Below are 25,621 nucleotides of genomic sequence, written 5' to 3'. Positions count from 1 at the left end.
AGACACTTGCAAAACAGAGAAAGAAGGAAAAATTGCTAGAAAACACTCAGATTCCCCTACTCCAACCAACTTGGATGGGGTTGTTGTTTTCTCATCGTCTAAATCCAATCCTAAGTATACAAAAGGACAGTGAATATGCCTGAAGGAATGGGAAGTTTCAAGCAAATTTCTTACAGGGCATGATCCTGATCATTGGTTATATCACAGTTAACTATCATTTCATTGCTCAGGAAATCTCTTAACTCACTCCTTCCCAGTGAGAGGAAAGATAGGTCTTCAGAATAGATCATTGCCAAGGAGATAATGTGTGCTTTGATAACCCAGAAACCCTTAACTCTTTGAAACTAAGGTCCTTTTACATAATGTGAGATGGCAGTGATGATATTAACTATCATTTCATAGGAACATAGAAATAATACTAGATGACATTTTCTGATGTATTTGCATGGGAAACATAGAAATAAACTGCTTCTGTAAATTCAGGACTTCGAGTCAAGTTGATAATTTACTTAATAGTTTTCTCAATGCTATGGTGATATCTTTGTTCCTCAGAGTATATATAACGGGATTCAACATTGAGATCAAAACTGTGTAGAAAAAAGAGATCAGTGTCCCAGTTTCTTCAGATTGATTTTTCAGCTTCCCAGTTTCTTCAGATTCATTTGGTTTGAGCTGTAAATAGGTGGTAGAAGCTGTGCCATAGAATAAGACCACCACTGTGAGTTTAGGAGAGCAAGTGGAAAAGGCTTTAGCTCTCCTTTTGGCGGATGGCAATTTCAGAATGTTGGAGGTGATTTTGCCATAGGAGACAACAGTCAACAGAAATGGAACCATGATGAACACCACTGCAACTACATAGACTGCTATCTCGTTCACAAATGTGTCCCCACAAGTAAGCTTGAATACTGGGGGGAGGTCACAGAGAAAATGATTAATTGTGGTAGACTCACAAAAGGGCAGAGAGAAAACCTGCCATGTTCGCACCATTACAACAGGAACTCCACTGACCGGGGGTTCATGATCAGACCATAGTGAAGAGGGTTACAAATGGCCACATAGAGGTCATAGGCCATCACGGCCATGAGGAGACACTCCAAACAGAAGGACCAAACACATTTGTGTAGCACAGGCAATGAAAGAAATGTGCCCTTTCTGGTTCAGAAGGTCTGTGAGCATTCTTGGGATAGTGACAGTTACATAACAGATTGCTAAAATGGAAAAGCGATTGAGGAAGTACATGGGGGTCTGGAGAGTAGGGTCAATTCTTGTTATCAGTGCAATGACAGTATTGCACATCGGGATGGTCAGATAGAGGACTAAAAACATCCCCAAAAGAATCCACTGGAAATTGGGAATATCAGAAAACCCCAAGAGGATAAATTCCATCATTGTAGTGATGTTTGATTTTTCTGTTCTTAATTTGTACTCCATCTGTAGATATGGTAAATTCAAGATGGTCAATTCATTAACGCTTCTGAGCAACATTTCCCTTCTGTCAACTGGATTAGATGCATGAACTTCTTTACATAAGCCATGCAAGTATTTCTGCCTTTGCCTTGTTCAGTTTCTAAGAAATGAGATTTGAAACCTCAGCAATGAACTGATGTGCAGTTAAAATCATTTAGAGAAATAAAATCCTCATTGTTTACACTTTGATGTACTGATACCAGAGGGCTTCTCTAGTATCTCAGCAGTAAAATCATTTGCCTAATATTCAGGAGATACAGGAGATGTAGGTTTGATCCACGGGTAAGGAAGATCCCTTGAAGGAGGGGATGGCAACCCACTCCAGTATTCTTGCCTAGAGAATTCCATGGACAGAGGAGGCTGGTGGGTTATGGTTCACAGAATCACAAAGAGTCAGACATGATGGAAGTGACTGAGCAGCAGCAGTACTGATACCAGAAGCAATAGGATGTATGCATTTATTTATGGCTTATTGTGCAGGAATAGTATTAAATTATTTCACCCCTTTTAAGGGTGAAATTATATATGACACAGGCTTGCCATTGTTTTTCTTTGGGTTCATCAACTTCTTTTTCTGTACCTATTGACTTATTCCATCTCCTTTCAATTCAAAGATTTTCACTTAAAACTTTTGCCTAATTCTTATTCAAAATATTTTAAGCCCTCCCATTTCTACTCCAATGAGAGCTGACTTTCTTAAACTCATTCCTTGTTACTGGGGGAACAGATTCGTGTAGTGGTATTGTTCTCTTCTGTGTACCTCACCCATCAGTTATGCTACACATAGAAAGCATGTTACATCATGGGGTCCAATAATGTTCCCCATTAATACCCATTGTACACTGCATTACAAATACCAATTAACCTTTAACTCAGTCTCTAAATATGACCCATTCTTCATGATATTTGGAGTTCCCTGATAGCTCAGTTGGTAAAGAATCTACCTGCAATGCAGGAGACCCTGGTTTGATTCCCAGATCCAAGATCCAAGATCAGGAAGATCCCCTGGAGAAGGGATAGGCTACCCACTCCAGTATGCTGGCCTGGATAATTCTATGGACTATATAGTCCATGGGGTAACAAAGTGTTGGACATGACTGAGTGACTTTCACTTTCATGATATTTTAATATAGTTTCTTCTTAACATATGTGATTCTCTGATCCCTCGTCATCTCCTTCTCTTACAACCAAATAAAATGTGTCCTATATAATTCCATTGTGATTTTATCTAATAAATGTAACTTTACTTAAACCCTATGATTATTTATTTTAGGAATGCAAATGGCTAAAGCATGAAGTGAAGTGAAGTGAAGTGAAGTCGCTCAGTTGTGTCCGACTCTTTTTGACCCCGTGGACTGTAGCCCACCAGGCACCTCCATCCATGGAATTCTCCAGGCAAGAACACTGGAGTGGGTTGCCATTTCCTCCTCCAGGGGATCTTCCTGACCCAGGGATCGAACCCAGGTCTCCCACATTGCAGGCAGATGGTTTAACCTCTGAGCCACCAGGGAAGCCCTTGAGTGGGACTAACACACACACACACACACACACACACACACAGGCACATTATCTTGCTTCACTTCAAGTTCATGTAATCAGATATCAGGCAGTCAACACTTTGACAATTCTCACAACACTTCATTAATGTTTGTTCTCTAACTGTGTTTTAATATTTCACTAAATCTACTGTATCTGTTCCCATATTCCAGCCCCACAAACTATTGTTTTGTCATTAGTATTTTGATAAATAAAATTGAGTCAACAAATATTCTCTCATATTTCTCTATTTCCACTAGAATTAGGTTTCAAAATTATCTTGAGAGTTTTATTATAAATACTATTAATATTATTATTGTTAGTTCACTTATATCTAATTTTATTTTATCATTAAAAAAGTTAAGAAACACTTAAGTTAATAACCAATTTTCATATAAAGATCTCAGAATTTCATATTTTTATGCTTTATCCTTTGCATCTTAAATCTCAAATTCAGAACTATTTTTAAATAAAACCATCTAACATCTTAACTTCACGGATTTACATGAAGTTATCTATGAGAATATAGAAGTTTTGACCCTGTAAATTTTATAATTCTTTTTTTCATTTATTTTTATTAGTTGGAGGTGAATTGCTTTACAATATTGTAGTGATTTTTGTCATACATTGACATGAATCAGTCATGGATTTACATGTATTCCTCATCCCGATCCCCCCTCCCACCTCCCTCTCTACCTGATCCCTCTGGGTCTTCCCAGTGCACCAGGCCCAAGCACTTGTCTCATGCATCCAATCTGGGCTGGTGATCTGTTTCAGCCTAGATAATATACATGTTTCAATGCTGTTCTCTTGAAACATCCCACTTTTATAATTCTTTTGAGTCAGGAAGCCACTGGCATTCTGGAGGATTCTTCAAAGATCAGCTGCTCTGAAATAGGAAATAGTCATGTTCACCCTGGGGGACATTTTCTCTTGAATATCAATTTAATTTCTAGAAGACTGCTTCTGTTTGCTGATCATTTGGGTTTATGTTTTAAAACTACTTTTTCTGTAGATGACTTGTCTTCTGCAGCTCCTCCTTGGCATAAAGGATCCCCTCTGTGGGGGTAGAAACAGTAGAGAAATGACACCTAATTTTCTAGTATCAATAGTACTTTCTGGAAAAACAATTAAAACTTTCAATTTATTGCATTTCATACCATTAGTAATTGCTGTAAATTTGCCTTCCTTAATTCTATTCCCATAATTCATCCAGATCTCATCTTTCACATCTTTAGAAAAATGTGTCACTTACTAATACACAAAAGTGATATGTTTGTTCTTTCCAATCCATTGCAGGGAAGGTTAGATCCCTTTTCAGAAGTGGAACACTCTGTTCCTAGATTATCTTTTGTGGAAATTAAAGTCTGTTGTATCTGGTGACAAAAATCTGGGTAGTTTTATTCATGTTAGGATATCTAGTTGGTCATCAGCGTAGGTATCTAGCAGATTCAAAACAAAAGGCACCTTAAAAATAGCCTAGAACCTGTTAAGCAAAGTGAAGTAAGTCAGAAAGGGAAAGACAGATATCATATATTAACACACACATGCACATAAACAGATATATATATATAATGCTTGAGAAAATGATACTGAAAAACATATTTGCAAGGCAGACATATAGATGCAGACATAGAGAACAGACTTGTGGACACAGTGAGGGAAGGAGAGGGTGGGACAAACTGAAAGATTTAACATTGAGACATACATACCACCACATGCAAAACAGAGAGCTAGTGGGAAGTTTCTAAATATAAAAAACAGGAAACTCAACCTGATGCTCTATGACAACCTGGGGGGGGGGGATGGGATGGGGTGTGGGAGGGAGGTTAAAGACAGAGGGGAAATTTGTACCCCATGACTGATTTACTTTGTTGTATGGCAGAACAAACGCACCATTGTAAAGCAATCATCCTCCAATTAATAATTAAAAAAAAATTTAAACTCAATAATTTAAGACAGAAAAACAAAACAAAACAAAAAAACTCCTACAAAATGCTTTTTCTATTTCAGCTACTTCCAGGCAGGTATGTAGGTAAAATTGTCAGGAATGAGGTTACAAAGCCAATTTCAACTTCTGTTCAATAGCACATTCTTTTTTTTTTTTTTTCTTTCTGTTTAGAGATTCTTTGACAATTTGAAACACCATTGGTGTTTCTAAAATTGCATTTCTTTTTTTGTATGTTAAATTTGTTTTTTTTAATGACAGCATGTTCCTAGTAAATTGGACCTCTGTAATCTTTTTTAGGACTGATGTGGTATCCATGTCATTTAGTGTCATGTTTATTTACAAATGAGAATTGCGCTCATTATTTGTTTCAACTAAGTTTTACTTACAAGATGAAACAAATTGAATGTCCATCACCCATGTGAGTAAACTGATCTAATCCCTAATTCTATCATTAGGATAGTGAATTGAATATTTCTCTGTTCAATTCAGTATCATCATCACCTGAAAACAGATCTACACTCTGAGACAATACCTCAAACATATCAGTGTAACAAAATAAAGAAACATTTTACTATCATATTACAGCACACATTTGCAGTCCGTGATGAAGAAACCCTGGTTGTTTTCATCTAGGGGTCCCACTGTTCCTACTTTTTCTTTGTAGTTTCCTACCAAATTTTCAACATGCAGGAACCTGACACCAGACAGACAGAACATAAGGAAACAAATACACTATTTAGAGCCTATGCATAATAAACACATCACTTCTACCCATGTTTCATTGTAGAAACTAATCACCTGGTCCAATGTAGCTCTGAGAAAGTTAGGGAATGATGTTCACTATATGTCAACAAAACAGAGGTATTTGAAGAGCATAAAGCCAGATTCTGCCACAGTCCTCATTTTTGGTCACTGATTAAAAGGGTGTTATAACATGCCACAACATGTATACCTTTAGACTGAAGATTTAGCATGGCACATGAGGGAATAAGTATTTATTGTATATATCTATGCATATTAATTTGTTTTATAGATATATTTGTGCCTAACAACACAATGTCATTATTATTTTCATTAGGCTTTGATGTTTAAATTAGCAATAGTATTGAGGCATAATTTACATAACATAAAGCATGACCTTTAAAATTCAAAGTGATTAATTGAGATACACTTGACTTATAGCATTCTATTAACTTCTGTGGTACAAAATAAATATATTTTAAATGATCATCATAATGTGTAGTTAATATCCATCACTACCCAAAGTTATGCACTTTTTTTCTTGCAATGTGATTTTTAAAAAATTTCTCTTAGAAACTTTCAAATATATAAAATTATTTAACTACAGTCACCATGCTCTATATTATTTTCTTGGGCACCAAAATCAATGAGGACGGTGAGCAGCCATGAAAGTAAAAGGCATTTGTTCCTTAGATAAAAACCTATGACAAACTTGGATAGCATATTAAAAAGCAGAGACATCACTTTGCTGACAAAGCTATGCAGAGTTAAAGCTATGGATAGTCACATATGGCTATGAGAGTTAGAATATAAAGAAAAGTGAGCACTGAAGAATTGATGCTTTTGAACTGTGCTGTTGGAGAAGACTCTTGAGGGTCCCTTGGACTGCAAGGAGCTCAAACTGGTTAATCCTAAAGGAGATCAACCCTGAATATTCACTGGAAGGACTGATGCTGAAGTTGAAACTCCAATACTTTGGTCACCTCATGCAAAGAGCCAGATAATTGGAAAAGACCCTGATGCTGGGAAAGATTGAGAGCAAAAGGAGAAGGGGGCGACAGAGGATGAGACAGCATCACTGACACAATGGACATGAGTTTGAACAAACTCTAGGAGATAGTGAAGCACAGGGAGGCCTGGCGTGCTGCAGTTCATGGGGTTGCAGAGTCAAACACAATTTAGTCACCAAATAACAGCACTATGCTGTACACTGATTGGATTGCTATACATTTCAATAGTGGTTTTATAAATATGACTAAATTTAAATTTACTGCCTTGCTGTTTGTGTTATATTTCTCTTATATATACTTTGTTTGCTTTTTTTTCTTATTATTCTTTTGTGATTTGAGTAGACTTTTAGCATTTATATATCACCTAGCCAGCACATTAAAAAGCAGAGACATTACTTTGCCAACAAAGGTCAGTCTAGTCAAAGCTTTGGTTTTTCCAGTAGTCATGTATGGATATGAGTGTTGGACTATAAAGGAACCTAAGCACCAAAGAATTGATGTTTTGAACTGTGATGTTGGAGAAGACTCTTAAGAGTCCCTTGGAAAGCAAAGAGATACAATCAGTCCATCCTAAGGTAAATCAGTCCTGAATATTCATTGGAAGGACTGATGCTGAAGCTGAAACTCCAACTTTTTGACCACCTGATGTGAAGAATTGACTCATTGGAAAAGATCTTGATTCTGGGAAAGATTGAAGGTGGGAGGAGATCAGACGGTTGGATGGCATCACCTACTCAGTGTACATGAGTTTGAGTAAGCTCTGGGAGTTGTTGACTGAGAGGGAGGCCTGGAATGCTGCAGTCTATAGGGTCGCAAAGAGTTGGACATGACTGAGCAACTGAACTGAGCTGAACTGAACCATTTTTTTTTATCTGATGCTCCTTATTAATTTTTTTTTTTTTTTTTTTTTTTTTAGGGTTTGCTTTTTTTTTTTTAAATTTTATTTTATTAGTTGGAGGCCAAACACTTCACAACATTTCAGTGGGTTTTGTCATACATTGACACGAATCAGCCATAGAGTTACACGTATTCCCCATCCCGATCCCCCCTCCCACCTCCCTCTCCACCCGACTCCTCTGGGTCCTCCCAGTGCACCAGGCCCGAGCACTCGTCTCATGCATCCCACCTGGGCTGGTGATCTGTTTCACCATAGATAATATACATGCTGTTCTTTCAAAACATCCCACCCTCACCTTCTCCCACAGAGTTCAAAAGTCTGTTCTGTACTTCTGTGTCTCTTTTTCTGTTTTGCATATAGGGTTATCGTTACCATCTTTCTAAATTCCATATATATGTGTTAGTATGCTGTAATGTTCTTTATCTTTCTGGCTTATTTCACTCTGTATAATGGGCTCCAGTTTCATCCATCTCATTAGAACTGATTCAAATGAATTCTTTTTAACAGCTGAGTAATATTCCATGGTGTATATGTACCACAGCTTCCTTATCCATTCATCTGCTGATGGGCATCTAGGCTGCTTCCATGTCCTGGCTATTATAAACAGTGCTGCCCAAAACAATCAATTTCACCTTTTTCTCAAGTGCACATGGAAAGTTCTCCAGAATAGATCACATCCTGGGCCATAAATCTGGTCTGGGAAAATTCAGAAAAATTGAAATCATTCCAGTCATCTTTTCTGACCACAGTGCAGTAAGATTAGATCTCAATTACAGGAAAAAAAATTGTTAAAAATTCAAACATACGGAGGCTAAACAACACGCTTCTGAATAACCAACAAATCATAGAAGAAATCAAAAAAGAAATCAAAATATGTATATAAATGAATGAAAATGAAAACACAACAACCCAAAACCTATGGGACACTGTAAAAGCAGCGCTAAGGGGAAGGTTCATAGCATTACAGGCTTACATCAAGAAACAAGAAAAAAGCCAAATAAATAACCTAACTCTACACCTAAAGCAATTAGAGAAGGAAGAAATGAAGAACCCCAGGGTTAGCAGAAGAAAAGAAATCTTAAAAATTAGGGCAGAAATAAATGCAAAAGAAACTAAAGAGACCATAGCAAAAATCAACAAAGCTAAAAGCTGGTTTTTTGAAAAAATAAACAAAATTGACAAACCATTAGCAAGACTCATTAAGAAACAAAGAAAGAAGAACCAAATTAACAAAATAAGAAATGAAAAGGGTGAGATCACAACAGACAACACTGAAATCCAAAGGATCATAAGAGACTACTACCAGCAGCTCTATGCCAATAAAATGGACAACTTGGATGAAATGGACAAATTCTTAGAAAAGTATAACTTTCCAAAACTGAACCAGGAAGAAATAGAAGATCTTAACAGACCCATCACAAGCAAGGAAATCGAAACTGTAATCAAAAATCTTCCAGCAAACAAAAGCCCAGGACCAGATGGCTTCACAACTGAATTCTACCAAAAATTCAGACAAGAGCTAACAACTATCTTACTCAAACTCTTCCAGAAAATTGCAGATGAAGGTAAACTTCCCAACTCATTCTATGAGGCCACCATCACCCTAATTCCAAAACCAGACAAAGATGCCACAAAAAAAGAAAACTACAGGCCAATATCACTGATGAACATAGATGCAAAAATCCTTAACAAAATTCTAGCAAACAGAATCCAACAACATATTAAAAAAATCATACACCATGACCAAGTGGGCTTTATCCCAGGAATGCAAGGATCCTTATTAATTTTTAAGTATAACTATAGAGTTTGCAAAAGAAATATCTGCCTAATACAATATATCATTAAAAACTTACATATTTTGATATGCAAAATGTTAAGATCCTGAAAAGAAAATGCTCCTATTTGTATCATGTTATCTTTGATTTTGTATTATTGCCTTAGTTAAGTCACTCAGTTGTGTCTGACTCTTTGCGACCCCGTGGACTGTAGCCCACCAGGTTCCTCTGTTCATGGGATTCTCCAAGAAAGAATACTGGAGTGGGTTGCCATTTCCTTCTCCAGGGGATCTTCCCAACCCAGGAATCGAACTCAGGTCTCCCGCATTGCAGGCAGACGCTTTAACCTCTGAGCCATCAGGGAAGCCATTATTGCCTTACACTTACTCTTTTTAAATTAATTTTACTGGACTACAGTTGATTTACAATGTTATCTAGCTTCCACCATACGGCAAAGTGAATCAGTGATACATATACGTACTTTGACTCTTTTAAGATTCTATTCCCATATAGATTATTGCAGAGTATTAAGTAGAGTTCCTATGCTATACAGTAAGTTCTTACTAGCTATCTATTTTAGACAGGTTAGGGTCTATATTTCAATCCCAATATCTTAATTTACCCTTTCCCCTCCACCTTTCCCTCTTGGTAATCTTAAGTTTGTTTTCAACATGTGTGATTTTATTTCCGTTTGTAAAGAGATTTATCTGTGCCAGTTTTATAGATCCCATATGTAAGTAATATGATATGATACTTTTCTTTCTCTGTCACTTCACTCAGTTTAACAATCTCTAGGTCCATCCATGTTACTGCAAATGTCATTATTTCTTTTTTATGACAGTATTATTCATATATATATATACACACCATATTTATTCTTTAATTTATGAACACCATGATATTTTTTCCAACTGTTATTTATTATTTGATGGACATTTTAAAATATGAAAAATGTTAATATTAGTCATCTTATTTTCCATTTTGTGATCTGTTCATTCTTTGTGTTGATCCAAATTATTTTAATCTGTAGTATTTTCTTCTATTTGAAGAACTTCCTTTTACATTCTCATATGCAAATATGCTTGTGATATAATTTTTCCCTTTACTTTGTAAGTTGATGCTTTTATTTTTAAAGTTCACTTTCTCTTTTGTGAGGTAATCTTATTAGAAAAATCATTCTAGTTTGACACTTGTTTCACCCAGTTCTTTTAAGATGTAAACCATTCTTCTGTCCTAAAGAGTTTCCAAATTGAAATCTGCAGCAAACGAATCTGCCCCATTGTTATCACATGTGTTTTTCCCTGGCTACTTCTAGTTTTTCCTTCTTTTTTTATTTTTAAGTGTGCATGCATGAAGGAGATATTTGTTGGGCTCTCTATCACATACCCCTGGTGTTTTTATTGATCACTATCTGAATTCTGCACTATTATAGTAAGGCATGTTGTCCAGTAAAGTAAATCCTCTCACTTTACTGTTCTTCAGGAGTACCTTGGTTATAATTGGTTGTCATTATATACACAACCATTTAGAATCAGCATAAGTCACACACACACTCCCCTGTATACCAACTCACCCACCCATACACCTAAGGAATTTTATCCTACTTTATGAAATTTCTGTATCATTGAATTGAATTATATCAGGGAAAATTGACGTCTTTGAAATATTGAGTTTTCCAGTACATAAAAATATTATAACTATCTATTTAGTTCCTTATCTTAAATTTTTATCAAATTATTTTCTAGTTTACTAAATAAACTTCCTGCATGGTTTTCATTTCCATTACTTTTAAAATGTTCATATCTTTCTTCCTATTTAAATAGTATTTTCAATGTCTACTTACTTTTGCTTTTCAGTGTGGAAATAAGGGCTTCCCAGGTGGCGCTAGTGGTAAAGAAACTGCCTGCCAAAGCAGGAGACATAAGAGATGAGGGTTTGATCCCTAGATCACGAGGATCCCCTGGAGAAAGGCACGGCAACCCACTCCGGTATTCTTGCCTGTAGAATTCCATGAACAGAGGAGCCAGGCAGGGTATAGTCCATAGGGTCGCAGAGAGCTGGACATGACTGAAGCGACTTAGCATGCATGCACATATGGAAATAAACTGATTTGTTTGCTGACTCTGTATCCAGTACACATGTTGAATTCATTCATCATGTCTAATAACTTCATTGTATATTATTAAATATTTTCCATGTATTCATATATAATATCTTCCAACAGTTAGTTTAATACAAGCCTGGAGCCTCAGATGGTAAAAAATCTGCCTGTAATGAGGGAGAACCAGGCTTGATCCCTGGGTTGGGAAGATCCCATGGAAAAGGGAATGGCTACCATCTCCAGTGTTTTTGCCGGGAGAACTCCATGGACAGAGGAGCCTGGCAGACTACAGTCCATTGGACCACAAGAGTCAGACATGACTGAGCAACTAACACTTTACAATGTTTACATATACATTTTATTTTCTCTATCTCTCTTCCCCCCCCTCCCCCACTGTATAGGCTAGTATCTCAGTAAAATGAATAAAAACTGTAAGAGAGAAAAATCCTTTTCCTTGGTTCAAATTATGGAAAGACATGTTTCAACATTTTTTTATTTAATTGTGTGTGTTAGCCATATTGCTGAGATTAAAAAAAAAGTGTCATCCTTTACTGAAAGCATTCCTTAACTTATTTCCCAAGCTAAGCTAAGCACCATTCTAATATTGCAAGTTCAATGTGGATCACTTTACTGTATGATTTATTTTATGATTTTATGCTAAATTACTTTATTATTTATCCAGTAGCAGTTTCTTCCCCTAGAGTATGAAATTTACATGAAAACTGGATTTTTCTTCTCTGTAGTACAGTAGTACTACATTACTCTGATGTACAGTAGTACATCACTGTAATTGCACAGTATAGTTTATGTGAAGCTCTTTTAGATATGAAAACCAAATCAGTCACCATATGAATTCCCCTTAGTGATGACAGTCAATGTTATATGGAAGAGAACAATCATGCAGCTGATCCCTGCCTCAATTCTGGACAATGTACATGATACAATCAAATGATATTCTTCTAAACCATAAACCTTGGATATAATTTGTTGTGCAGCAACAGAATAGTTGAACAGCCTCTGTTTTAATAGTCCTTTGAAACAGAGGACTTTAAAATGGCTATAAAGCCAACTTTTATATTTTACTTCCTTTAGTCCCCTCAATGGGAAATATGTAATAGTCACAGTTGTCATCTGTTACTGTCATCTGCACATTATCTCCTTTGAAATGATTACTTTAATTTTTGTGTGCTTTTTAGAAGTCTTTTTTGGTGACATGATACGTACTCAAAGAAGAGAACTAGCTGATAGGTGAATTATGGCCTTATGAAAAATAAATTATTTATTTATTTATTTATTTTTTTTTTTATTTTTTTTTTTTTAGCTCTCTCCATGTCTTTACTCAATGACAGTTACACTTGCCAACTTAAGAGTACATACGTTGTATTACCAGACTGTCCCCAGAAGAGGGTCTCTTCTCTTTTTTCTCTCATATTCTTCATTCATGTTACATTTTAAAATTACATGTTGTCATAGTCTGGGTTTTTAATTAAGAAGGGAAGTGAATTTCATATTAAATTACTTTAAAATTTGCAGATGTTATTTTCATAATGAAATAACCCAGTTTTATTTACAAGTGAAATTTTAGTTTTCTCAACTTTTCTCTCCTGTACCTAATGATCATTTTATTTATTTATTTTTTTTTTTAAATATTATTTTATTAGTTGGAGGCCAATCACTTTACAACATTTCAGTGGGTTTTGTCATACATTGGCATGAATCAGCCATATAGTTACACGTATTCCCCATCCCGATCCCCCCTCCCACCTCCCTCCCCACCCGACTCCTCAGGGTCCTCCCAGTGCACCAGGCCCGAGCACCTGACTCATGTATCCCACCTGGGCTGGTAGTCCGTTTCACCATAGATAGTATACATGCTGTTCTTTCAAAACATCCCACCCTCACGTTCTTCCCCAGAGTTCAAAAGTCTGTTCTGTACTTCTGTGTCTCTTTTTCTGTTTTGCATATAGGGTTATCGCCACCATCTATCTAAATTCCGTATATATGTGTTAGTATACTGTAATGTTCTTTATCTTTCTGGCTTACTTCACTCTGTATAATGGGCTCCAGTTTCATCCATCTCCTTAGAACTGATTCAAATGAATTCTTTTTAACGGCTGAGTAATATTCCATGGTGTATATGTACCACAGCTTCCTTATCCATTCATCTGTTGATGGGCATCTGGGTTGCTTCCATGTCCTGGCTATTATAAACAGTGCTGCGATGAACATTGGGGTGCCCGTGTCTCTTTCAGATTTGGATTCCTCAGTGTGTATGCCCAGAAGTGGTATTGCTGGGTCATATGGCAGTTCTATTTCCAGTTTTTTAAGAAATCTCCACACTGTTTTCCATAGTGGCTGTACTAGTTTGCATTCCCACCAACAGTGTAAGAGGGTTCCCTTTTCTCCACACCCTCTCCAGCATTTATTGCTTGTAGACTTTTGGATAGCAGCCATCCTGACTGGCGTGTAATGGTACCTCATTGTGGTTTTGATTTGCATTTCTCTGATGATGAGTGATGTTGAGCATCTTTTCATGTGTTTGTTAGCCATCTGTATGTCTTCTTTGGAGAAATGTCTGTTTAGTTCTTTGGCCCATTTTTTGATTGGGTCGTTTATTTTTCTGGAATTGAGCTTCAGGAGTTGCTTGTATATTTTTGAGATTAATCCTTTGTCTGTTTCCTCATTTGTTATTATTTTCTCCCAATCTGAGGGCTGTCTTTTCACCTTACTTATAGTTTCCTTTGTTGTGCAAAAGCTTTTATATATAATTATAATCACTATATTGAGCTAAAAACAATACTATTTAAAAGATCTTGGATTTCTTCAGATGGAAAGAGTTGAACTACACATAGTACACTGGATCATTTTCAGTCTTAATCTGTCTTAAAGATTTAAAAGTAAAATATAAAAGAAAAAGCTTTCCTCAGATTGCATCCTTTCCCAATCAGTTTGACTGAAAATGATCCAGTGTACTATGTGTAGTTCAACTCTTTCCATCTGAAGAAATCCAAGATCTTTTAAATAGTATTGTTTTTAGCTCAATATAGTGATTCTCTCTTATCTTATATCATCCTTTACAACCAGGAAAACTTGGGAAAATAATGTACTAAATATCCCAAGTGTTTTCATTTTAATTTCAATTATCTACTCCACCAAAAAATTAAAACAAAACAAAACAACAGCAATAACAACAAAACAAGAGATCTTAGAGAATGGATAACACTATATGGGCACAAAATGATTGAATTCCATATACCTTATATCTCTGAAGAGCAAACATGCATTCATATTTTTTGCATTAGTAAAAATTAAAGCAACAAATTATCAAGATGCTAGTAGCATGATTTGGCTACATAAACAAAACATATCTACAAAGAAGAATTCAGAGAGAAACAGAGGGTAAAAATTTATTGCCACCCTACAAAATTTTAAGGGTCATTATGCAGAGTTTTATTTTTAATCTTTACAGAAGGATCAAACTGAAGTCATTGAAAGGTTAAATGTCTAAAGTTAAAAACACATAAGATATTTAACAACTGTTCTCCAAACTTTTGCCATCTATATTATCTAAAAACATCATGAAAAGAAAAAAAATAAGTGCATGATAGCTATGTGAACAGGACAGTACAAAAATATCTATGGCTTTAGGGGGAAAGGTGGGTAAATGATACTATATTTTCTCATGAAATTGCAAATCACCAGTAAAATTGTGAACTGAATATAAGATTGCCTAAATACACAGTTTCTTATCAGCAAGACACCGTAATATAATCCTGATATTACAAAATCCAGCATAAAACAATAAGGTCAGGAATGAAAGAAAAAATATAATAAATCTTTTAATCATGTGGAAAAAGCAAACTATTTCTGATTATACAATTGCAGAATTAAATAAGAAAACAGAAAATTAGTTTAAACCAAACAGATAATGCCTTACATTAAGGTAGCAGTTTTCTCAAGGCTGTCAAGACATCCTTATTTCTCAGAGTGTATATCAGGGGGTTAAACATCGGGGTGATAATGGTATAGAAAAGTGAGAGAAATTTGTCTGTTCTGGGACAATTTTTAGATTTAGGTCATAAATAAAGAATAAAGTCACCACCATGACATGAGATGAGCAGGTGGAGAATGCCTTTGCTCTTCCTGTTGCCGATGGCAACTTCAGGATGCTGGAAGTGATTTTTTTGTAGGAGCCACGTATCAACAGAAAAGGGACCGTGACAAAAACACAGCAACTATAAAGACCAACGTCTCATTCAGAAGTGTCCCTACAGGCCAGCTTCAGTACTGGGGCGATGTCACAGAAGTAGTGATTGGTTTGGTTGGATCTACACAAGGACAGAGAGAAAATCTGGCACGTCTGCTCTATCTCAACTGGAACTCCAGTGACCCAGCAGTCAGCCACCAGCTGGACACAGACCTTGTGGCTCATGACCAGAGGATAGTGCAGGGGGCTACAAATGGCCATGTAGTGGTCATAGGCCATCACTGTAAGAAACAGGCACTCTATGTTTCCAAATATAAGGACAAAACTCATCTGTGTTGCACAAGCAAACAAAGAAATATGTCTTTTCTGAGTCCAAAAGTTTATGAGCATTCTAGGAAGAGTGGCAGACACATAACAGATTTCCAAGAAGGAAAAATTACCGAGGAAAAAGTACATGGGAGTCTGGAGAGTCTGGTCTGTTCTGTCCTGTTATGAGAATAATGACACCATTTCCCATCAGAGTTATCACATAGATAAACAGAAACATCACAAAAAGAAACATTTGGAGACTGGGAATGTCAGAAAATCCCAAATGAACAAATTCCATCATTGAAGTGAGATTCACATTCGCTAGATATTTTTGAGGTTCCATCTGTGAAAATAGTATAATTAGGTATTTATCTTTTTTTTTGTTTTGTAATTCTATAAATTAAAGGGATTTAGGGGAATTATTAATAGTACATAAGATTTCTATTTTCTATTAATGTCTAGTATTTTATATCCTGGACTCAACATAATTGAAGTCTTATGGAGAATTGTATGCTAAATTCTAAATATAAAAGCATAAGCTGCAATTCAAGGTTTAACTTTAAATAAAAGTGATATGCTTGAGAATTATGCACCTTCATTTTGAATCTGTGTGCAGAGCAAAATCAATCCATTTTACTTGTCATATTAAAAAACAGAATTCTGAAGCAGAAATATTTGTATCCCACTTTCTCAGTGGTAGGACACAACCAAATTCTGTAATGCATTTTTCATTAATTTCCCAACTCCTCCATTGGAAATTTCTCAAGAATAAAGCATGCCTTTCCTTCCATATTCTGCATATTCTCTTATTACTGTGCGTGGACTTTATTTTAGACCATTCTGACTGCCTTTATCCACTAAAATAAGCAACATAACCATCAGGAATTATAAAGCAGGAACTTTTATTTATCCTTTGCAAGCATGCAGTTTATGTTTGACAATGTTCTTGACTTACTGGTTATTTAATTAATAATGACAAACTTGAAGGAATTACATTGATGATAGGATTTCTGAAACTGCCTAGTAGATCTATTCTCAAATCTCTTGTGATGTGCCAGAGGTCACTTCCATTTAAAAATTATCATGTTAATAATATATCAAGATGCAACACATAAACATTAAAACTGAAAACTATAAATTATTTAAACTATGGTTAATACACAGTTGTCAAAAATATCAAAAGCAGAGAATATATGTTTTAGCTAGTAAGTCAGTGAGCAAGTATAGTTTAGTGAGTAATTAGTGAGACCTATACAGACTCAAAGTTCTTCTTTATTGAGATATACTTGGAAAATATAAGAATTTTAAAAGAAAGGTGATTAGTAAACTGTAGCTTTAAATAGTATCTAGGAAATTGGAAAACACAAATGACTTTAACTGTGCTACTCTTATGTTAGTAAGCTACTTGCAATAGCATATTATTGAATTATGTTAATGTCATCTTATATTGATATTATAGATGAAGAAACTAGGGCTCAAAGGTTTATGTGATTAAACTACAAAGAAAAAAAAAGCTGTTTTCTCTTTGACTTCCAGGATTCATGAGCATTGTGAGGAAGGGTAACAGATCCATAGCTATTTCCAAAAGGGAAGAATTGCCAGGGAAACAATACATGGGGATGTAGGGGTCAAGACCCACTTTTGCTATTAGAATGGTGCTGTCGCCCATCAAAATAATGATATACTTGACTAAAAACAACTCAAATAGAAGCCGCTGGAGATGGTGAACATCAGCAATGTACAAGAGAAGAAATTCCTTCAATTTAGTTAGATTTTATTCTGGTGTATTTTTTTTTTGCTCTCTTCTCTTTTTTGTGTTTTCTCTATAGAAAGAGAAGATTTAGCACTTGCTTTCACTCATCCATCCCCAACATTTCTTATTCTTCAGTGCTAAATAAATTATGATTTTTAATTGTACAAGTCCAGCATTTTGATTCTTAAATTATCGACGTATACCATGAATAAGATTCATGGTAACACAAAGTTTTGCATGTTATTCTAAACAGTGAGTAAATTAGAAAAAGCAATTACTCTACATGCTATCACTAAGTTACTTGTATTATACCTCTTTCTTGTAAATGTTTAATGCTTATTATTAAGGGAAATAAATATTAAAGATCTAATATTGCTATTTTTGAACTCAAGTCTCCATTACTCAGAAAAATTCAAATGATTAAGAAGATGTATGATAATATTCCATATCAGTTTGCTATTGCTCATATCACCATCTCTACCCTACCTACTTCAGTTAGGTCTGTAGATTTAATATTAACTAGCAGGTTAAATTACGCACTCCAGTGTCCTTGCCTGGAGAATCCCAGGGATGGGGGAGCCTGGTGGGCTGCCATCTCTGGAGTTGTACAGAGTCGGACACGACTGAAGCGACTTAGCAGCAGCAGCAGCAGGTTAAATCATGTAAGCAATTTAAAATCAGTACTGAACTCAAAATTATTTCATTATCTTAAATTTAAAAGCATTTATTTTTTTTCTTGAAATAGATGTTCCTTAAATTCCCCAGAACTTGCAGTTGTATGAATTAGATTACTTTATATTCATTTCAGTTCAGTCACCCAGTCGTGTCCAACTCTGCGTGAACCCATGAACTGCAGCACGCCAGGCTTCCCTGTCCGTCACCAATTCCCAGAGCCTACTCAAACTCATGTCCATTGAGTCAGTGATGCCATCCAACCACCTCATCCTCTGTGGTTCCCTTTTCCTCCTGCCTTCAATCTTTCCCAGCATCAGGATCTTTTCTAATAAGTCGGTTCTTTGGATCTGGTGGCCAAAGTATTGGAGCGTAAGCTTCAGCATCAGTCTTTGTTTTATATTAAATCTCCTCTTAAAATATTATCAGGATTCTAATTAATTTAAAAATGCCCATTAAAATATTTTCACTCAAAACCAAGTTTATCTCCCCATGTTATGTATAATGTATCAGTTATTCAAGTTTTTAGCATTTCAAAATAATTTAATATTATTATTAAATATTTTAACTATAAACTATATTTGACATAGTCAGAAATACATGGAAGTTCCTTTAACATAGCATTTTTGGTATTATACATTAAGTATTAAATTTTAAAATAAAAGTTATAAGGTAAAGCTTACAAGAATGTAAAATAGTTCATATTTACCATCCTTATATAAGATGATGCTGAAATTTTCTCACTGTAGAGGATATAAATAATTATATTAGTTTAAGTGAAATCACAATTTAATCAGACATTCAAGTTGCCTTTAAAATATTCCATTTTTCCCAAAATAAAGGGTTCTTTAACAAAGTTTCTCACCCCATGAGATCTCTTTGACCAGTCATGTTGCATTTCCAATTAAAAGCATCTTTTGGGACTCTGTGATTCGTTTTATTTTTCCCAGGTGGTTCTCACTCCACCCAGAATGCTTTCCCTTCAGCCTCTCCATGGAGTAGAGTGCAGAGCACACTTTCCGTTTCTTAGAATTGAGTAGGTGCTGAGCAGCGTAACTGGCGGCCATCTACAACTGACACTCGCCCAGCTCAAACGCTGTCACTAGCACTCTGCTGTGAGCGTCTTTCCGTTAACACCGAGCTTGCAGCACGGTTTCCTGAACACGTTTTCTTATATCCTCCTATATTATATTCTTAATTGATATCTAGGGTTCTGCACATGTAATTGCCCAAATGATAGGTACTATTTTAATCTTATATGTCATTGATTCTTACCCAGGCACCGGGGAGACCTAAGGGATAGCTGTTATATTATTATTCCTAAAATTAAAAAAAAAATTTAGAACCACTGATAATAGGGGTTTTATTTTCTCAGTTTCAAATTTCTAGTGTGAAAGCAGTTGTAAGAAAAAATAATACCAAAACTTCGTATAGGACAAAATAACTTGAATTTTCCAACTAGGATAGTGTGGAAAGACACAGCCTGTGTCTTCTGGGCTTCAATTCTGTGAAAAACAATTATTCCCGACATCCAGATTGCTTCAGAAATGTTGATTTGGACCCATTCATGTTACTTATTAGTAAACAGTGGCTTCTAAGGGTTCATGATGGCAAACAGAAAATATTTCCATGAGAGGGAGCTCTGATGGTAGTGTTCTAACAGAGAGTGAGTGTGAAGGTGCTAACAGACTGGCAGGGGTCATGTGGAAGGCACCACGGAAGGTGAGTGGGGAGTGGGTGATGTGAGAAGTCAGCCAGGTCTGAGCTACTACGGGGGCACACACAAAAAACAGCTGCGCTGAACAGAGTTCTAAAGTCTCATAGTTAGCACAGTGTAGTATTATGTAGGGATAGAGAAAATTTCTGATGCCATAGAAAATAGAATTCAGAAAAAAGACACAAATTTATCATCCAATACCAAAATACCATAACATGTTTGCAAAATATAGACTTTTAAATTAATGTTATTGTAACAGCATGGTAGCTTTAAAATAGGAAGGCTTTGAATGATGCATAGATTTAAATAGTGTAGAAAGTGAAACAATGAAAGCATTCTAAATTAAAATTTGTATAATCTTAAAGCTTTCAGAAAAGTTTAACTTTGGCTCAAAATTAGAATTCATGATAAAAAGCCTGAAAAAATTATAGTCATATTTGATAGGTATGCATCCTTCACACATAATTAATACTTCAATAAAACATTTTAATGCATCTCATAAGTAAGAACTCTGTTGTCATACTATGTTCACGTAGTTGAACAAAATATGCACCAACATTTTGATCAATTTTATTCTTTCATTTGAAGGATCAAGTTACTTTTACTAAATCACATTAGCGGGTAAATCTGCGATTGTAATATTAAGGTTCTAGAGTTAAATACAGTATTTTCCATCTTCCATGACAGTGTTGTCTCAGCCACATCAGTAAAATAAAAATTAGAATCATAATGATGCTAAAGTTTCCCTTGTGAAGGTTAGTGAACATTTATTTTTTTAAAAATTCCAAAAAAATTCCTTTATTAGACCATTTCTTGATGTATTTTTCAAAATTTGCCTGTGTATTTTTATTATTTTTACTATACTTCTTATCTACCAAATTCCTATATTGAAACTGGTTCTTTTCAATCAATATTTGTGTGTGTAATACATGGATTCTTGAAGGAGAAAGATTGATAACAAAGAATTTTAAAAACATGACAGTATTGTTGATACTCAAATAATACATCTAATATACTTAATATATTTAATGTTAATAAACTTAATGGCTTTATAAGGTATTTTCTTAATATAACTGTTCAAATTAAACTGGAATTTTTATAATATATTTTTGTGTGTGTATGTGTTTCAAGAGTAATATGTGAGTTGTTTGAATTAACAAAGAGCTCAATATTTGACTTAATTATGTATTATATTTGTATGATTTTTTGCATTATATTTGTATGTTTCTCTAAAGATTAAGTAAGCTCATCCTTTTCAATTTGGTAACTCGATAGTTGAACAGTTATTTATGTATCAAGAAAATTTTCCATGTGAATCTAGGAGGAACTATCTGAGAAAATAAAGACGTGAGGTTTTCTTTTCCTTATAAAAGTGATTTTAAGCTGATTTACTCATTCTCTATTTGATATATGGATGTCTCATTATAACAAAGATATAGTGCATTTCATGTTAGTAATATAAGCTATTGATATGTCACTGAATTCAGCTCAATCCTACCCACAGCAGTTTTTTTATTCTTTTAAATCTGTGTTGATCTATACAGCACACTGAAGGAAAACAAGAGTCACAATGCCCAAATCTTGGTCCTAAATACAGTAAATGTAATATCCAATTGTTTCAATGATGGAGTCTTTAGGTACAGATATTTTTGATGTTTTGACATTTTGCTTGTTTGTTTTGCACTTTGCTTTCTTCGTACTCCACTGAATAAGCAACAATCTGACAGCATAGGGAAATGGAGCCATAATAAAACACTACATTGTGGTTTATATTGTCATGTGCTTCTTTTAGCAATACCTTTTCTAAAGAATTTTATTATCTGTCATCAGGAGATATTTGTAGTAAGTGCTAGTTATATCCAAGGGTTCTACTTCCCTTGGTTCAACTGTAGATCCAAAGTATTGTGAAATAATAATTTCCAGAGTTGAAAAAGCAAAACAAATTTGCAGCACATCAACAACAGTTAAAAACATATTTAAATTGTATTTACAACCTTTTAGACAACATTTACATTGTATTAGGTTTTATAAGTAATCTATAGATGGGTTTAAGTATGTGAGAAGAGGTCTGTTGCTTATATTGTAAATATCTCTCCATTTTATGTAAAGAACTTGAGCATCTTTCATTTTTGTATCGGGGGAGGGGGGTTCCCTCCCCCCACCTAGGGAAGAGTGTATTTTATAGTAATTATAGAAAATGTAGGTACTAGAATGGCCAAGTGTTTAAGACATTGTACATAAGATCCAATGGATTTATATCCTCATGGGTTCGAACCCCACTTCTGGCTCTAGGTGAGTGATCACACCATCGTGGTTATCTGGGTCGTGAAGATCTTTTTAGTATATTTTGTGTATTCTTGCCAGCTCTTCTTAATATCTTCTGTTTCTGTTAGGTCCATACCTTTTCTGTCCTTTATTGAGCCCATCATTGCATGAAATGTTCGCTTGGTATCTCTAATTTTCTTGAAGAGATCTCTAGTCTTTCCCCTTCTATTGTTTTCCTATATTTCTTTGACCTGATCACTGAGGAAGGCTTTTTATGTCTCCTTGCTATACTTTGGAACTCTGCATTAGAATGGGAATATCTATCATTTTCTCATTTGCTTTTCACTTATCTTCTTTTCACAGCTATTTGTAAGGACTCCTCAGACAGTCATTTTGTATTTTTTGCATGTCTTTTTCTTGGGGATGGTCTTGATCCATGTCTTCTGTACAATGTCATGAATCTCCATCCATAGTTCATCAGGCACTCTGTCTATCCAATCTAGTCCCTTGAATCTATTTCTCACTTCCACTGTATAATCATAAGGGATTTGATTTAGGTCACACCTGAATGGCCTAGTGGTTTTCCCTGCTGCTGCTGCTAAGTCATGTCAGTCGTGTCCAAGTGTGTGTGACCCCATAGATGGCAGCCCACCAGGCTCCCATCCCTGGGATTCTCCAGGCAAGAATACTGGTGTGGGTTGCCTTTTCCTTCTCCAGTGCATGAAAGTGAAAAGTGAAAGTGAAGTCACTCAGTCATGTCCGACTCTTCGCAACCCCATGGACTGCAGTCTACCAGGCCCCTCCATCCATAGGATTTTCCAGGCAAGAGTACTGGAGTGGGGGTGCCATTGCCTTCTCCAATGGTTTCCCTACTTTCTTCAATTTAAGTCTGAATTTGGCAATAAGGAGGTCATGATCTGAGCAACAGTCAGTTCCAAGTCTTGTTTTTGCTGACTGTCTAGAGTTTTTCCATCTTTAGCTACAAAGAATATAATCAGTCTGATATCGGTGTTGACCATCTGGTGATGTCCATGTACAACTTCTCTCGTGTTGTTGGAAGAGGGTGTTTGCTATGACCAGTGCATTCTTTTGCCAAAATTCTATTAGCCTTTGCCCTGCTTCATTCTGTACTCCAAGGTCAAATTAGCATGTTACTCCAGGTGTTTCTTGACTTCTTACTTTTGCATTCCAGTCCCCTATAATGAAAAGGACATCTTTTTTGGGTGTTAGTTCTAAAAACTCGTGTAGGTCTTCATAGAACCATTCAACTTCAGCTTCTTCAGTATTACTGGTCAGGGCATAGACTTGGATTACCATGATATTGAATGGTTTTCTTGGAAACAAACAGGGATCATTCTGTCATTTTTGAAATTGCATTCAAGTACTGCATTTCGGACTCTTTTGTTGACTGTGATGGCTACTCCATTCCTTCTAAGGGATTCCTGTCCACAGTAGTAGATACAATGGTCATCTGAGTTAAATTCACCCATTCCAGTCCATTTTAGTTTGCTGATTCCTTAAATGTCGATGTTCACTCTTGCCATCTCCTGTTTGATCACCTCCAATTTGCCTTGATTCATGAACCTAACATTCCAGATTCCTATGCAATGTTGCTTTTCATAGCATTGGACCTTGCTTCCATTACCAGTCACATCCATAACTGGGTGTTATTTTTGCTTTGGCTCCTTCTCTTCATTCTTTCTGGAGTTATTTTCCCACTGATCTCCAGTAGCGTATTGGGCACCTACTGACTTAACTCGACCTTAATCGACCAAAATAGAATTGAAATTATTAAAATAGATAGTCATGGCTCCTCATTACTTCCCAGAAATGAGACACTTTGCAGCCCCAGAAACCTTTCAATGAAGGGGAGTTTGGGTCCTCTAAAGAATGATGCAACAAGAGCCAGAATTTTTATTTGTGATATTTATTCCATCCTCCCCTAAAGGGCATAAAGATTTTATCAAGGTAAATGCACTTGGGGAAAGGAAATAAATAATCATAATTTTCTGAAACTATTGGACTTTTTATTTTGGGGGCTCCAAAATCACTGCAGACTTGAAATTAAAAGGCACTTGCTCCTTGGATGAAAAGGTATGACCAATCTAGACAGCATGATAAAAATCAAACACATTATTTTGCCAACAAAGGTCTGTCTATTCAAAGCTATAGTTTTTCCTGTAGCCATACATGGATGTGAGAGTTGGACCATAAATAAAGTTTAGCGCTGAAGAATTGATGCTTTTGAACTGTGGTGTTGGGACTCTTGAGAGTCCCTTTGACTGGAAGAGATCCAACCAGTCCATCCTAAAGGTGATCAGTCCTGAGTATTCACTGGAAGGACTGATGCTGAAGCTGAAACTCCAATATTTTGGTCATCTGATGTGAAAAACTGCCTCAATCGAAAAGACCCTGATGCTGGGAACTTTTGAAGTTGGGAGGAGAAGGGGACAATGTAGGATGAGTTGGTTGGATGGCATCACTGACTCAATGGACTTGCATTTGAGTAAGCTCTGGGAGTTGGTGATGGGCAGGGAGGCATGTCGTGCTGCAGTCCCTGGGGTCACAAAGAGTTGGACACAACTGAGCAACTGAACTGAACACTGGCTGTGAAAAGACATTGATTCCAAGAGACCCAAGTTGTCACTGTAGTCATCCAGTCAAAGTAGAACCTTATGGGGGTCAAGTGATCAACAGAACTCTAGCTCAGATTCACCTCATAGTGAGTCCAGGGAGTTCTTGAATTCATTCTATAGCTATAGCTATTTTCCAAGTTCCAGAATGTATAATTAGAATAGATATTCTTAACAGTTGGCAGCACCCCCACAAAGGTTCCATAAACTGTGAAGTGAGGGGTGTCATGGTGAGAAAGTCCAAACAGGAGCCATTAAAACTGACCATTTCTGGGAAAATTTTACAGTAGTACTACTGTCCTGGAGGTGTTACAGAGATGGGTGCTGTCTGAGTGCATGCTTGTGTGCTAAGTCGCTTCAGTTGTATCCTACCGTTTGAGACCCTATGGACTGTAGCCCACCAGACTCCTCTGTCCGTGACATTCTCTAGGCAAGAATACTGGAGTGGATTGCCATGCTCTCCTCCAGGGGATCATCCCAACCCAGGGATCGAACGTGCATCTGTTAAGTCTCCTGCATTGGCAGGCAGGTTCTTTACCACTTTCACCACCTGGGAAACCCAGGTGCTACAAGGACTTAAACGACA

General features: G+C 36.0%; 2 pseudogenes; both read right to left on the bottom strand.

The window, feature by feature from the left end:
* Positions 1-492: 492 nt before the first annotated feature.
* LOC136148735 (olfactory receptor 10AG1-like) lies at positions 493-1,431 on the bottom strand (annotated as a pseudogene).
* Positions 1,432-15,473: 14,042 nt separating this feature from the next.
* On the bottom strand, positions 15,474-16,142 carry LOC136148734 (olfactory receptor 10AG1-like; annotated as a pseudogene).
* Between the last annotated feature and the right edge of the window lie 9,479 nt (positions 16,143-25,621).

The sequence above is a fragment of the Muntiacus reevesi genome, chromosome 17, assembly GCF_963930625.1.
Source record: "Muntiacus reevesi chromosome 17, mMunRee1.1, whole genome shotgun sequence".
NCBI classification, from domain to species: Eukaryota; Metazoa; Chordata; class Mammalia; order Artiodactyla; family Cervidae; genus Muntiacus; species Muntiacus reevesi.
This window is presented reverse-complemented; position numbering and strand designations above follow the sequence as displayed.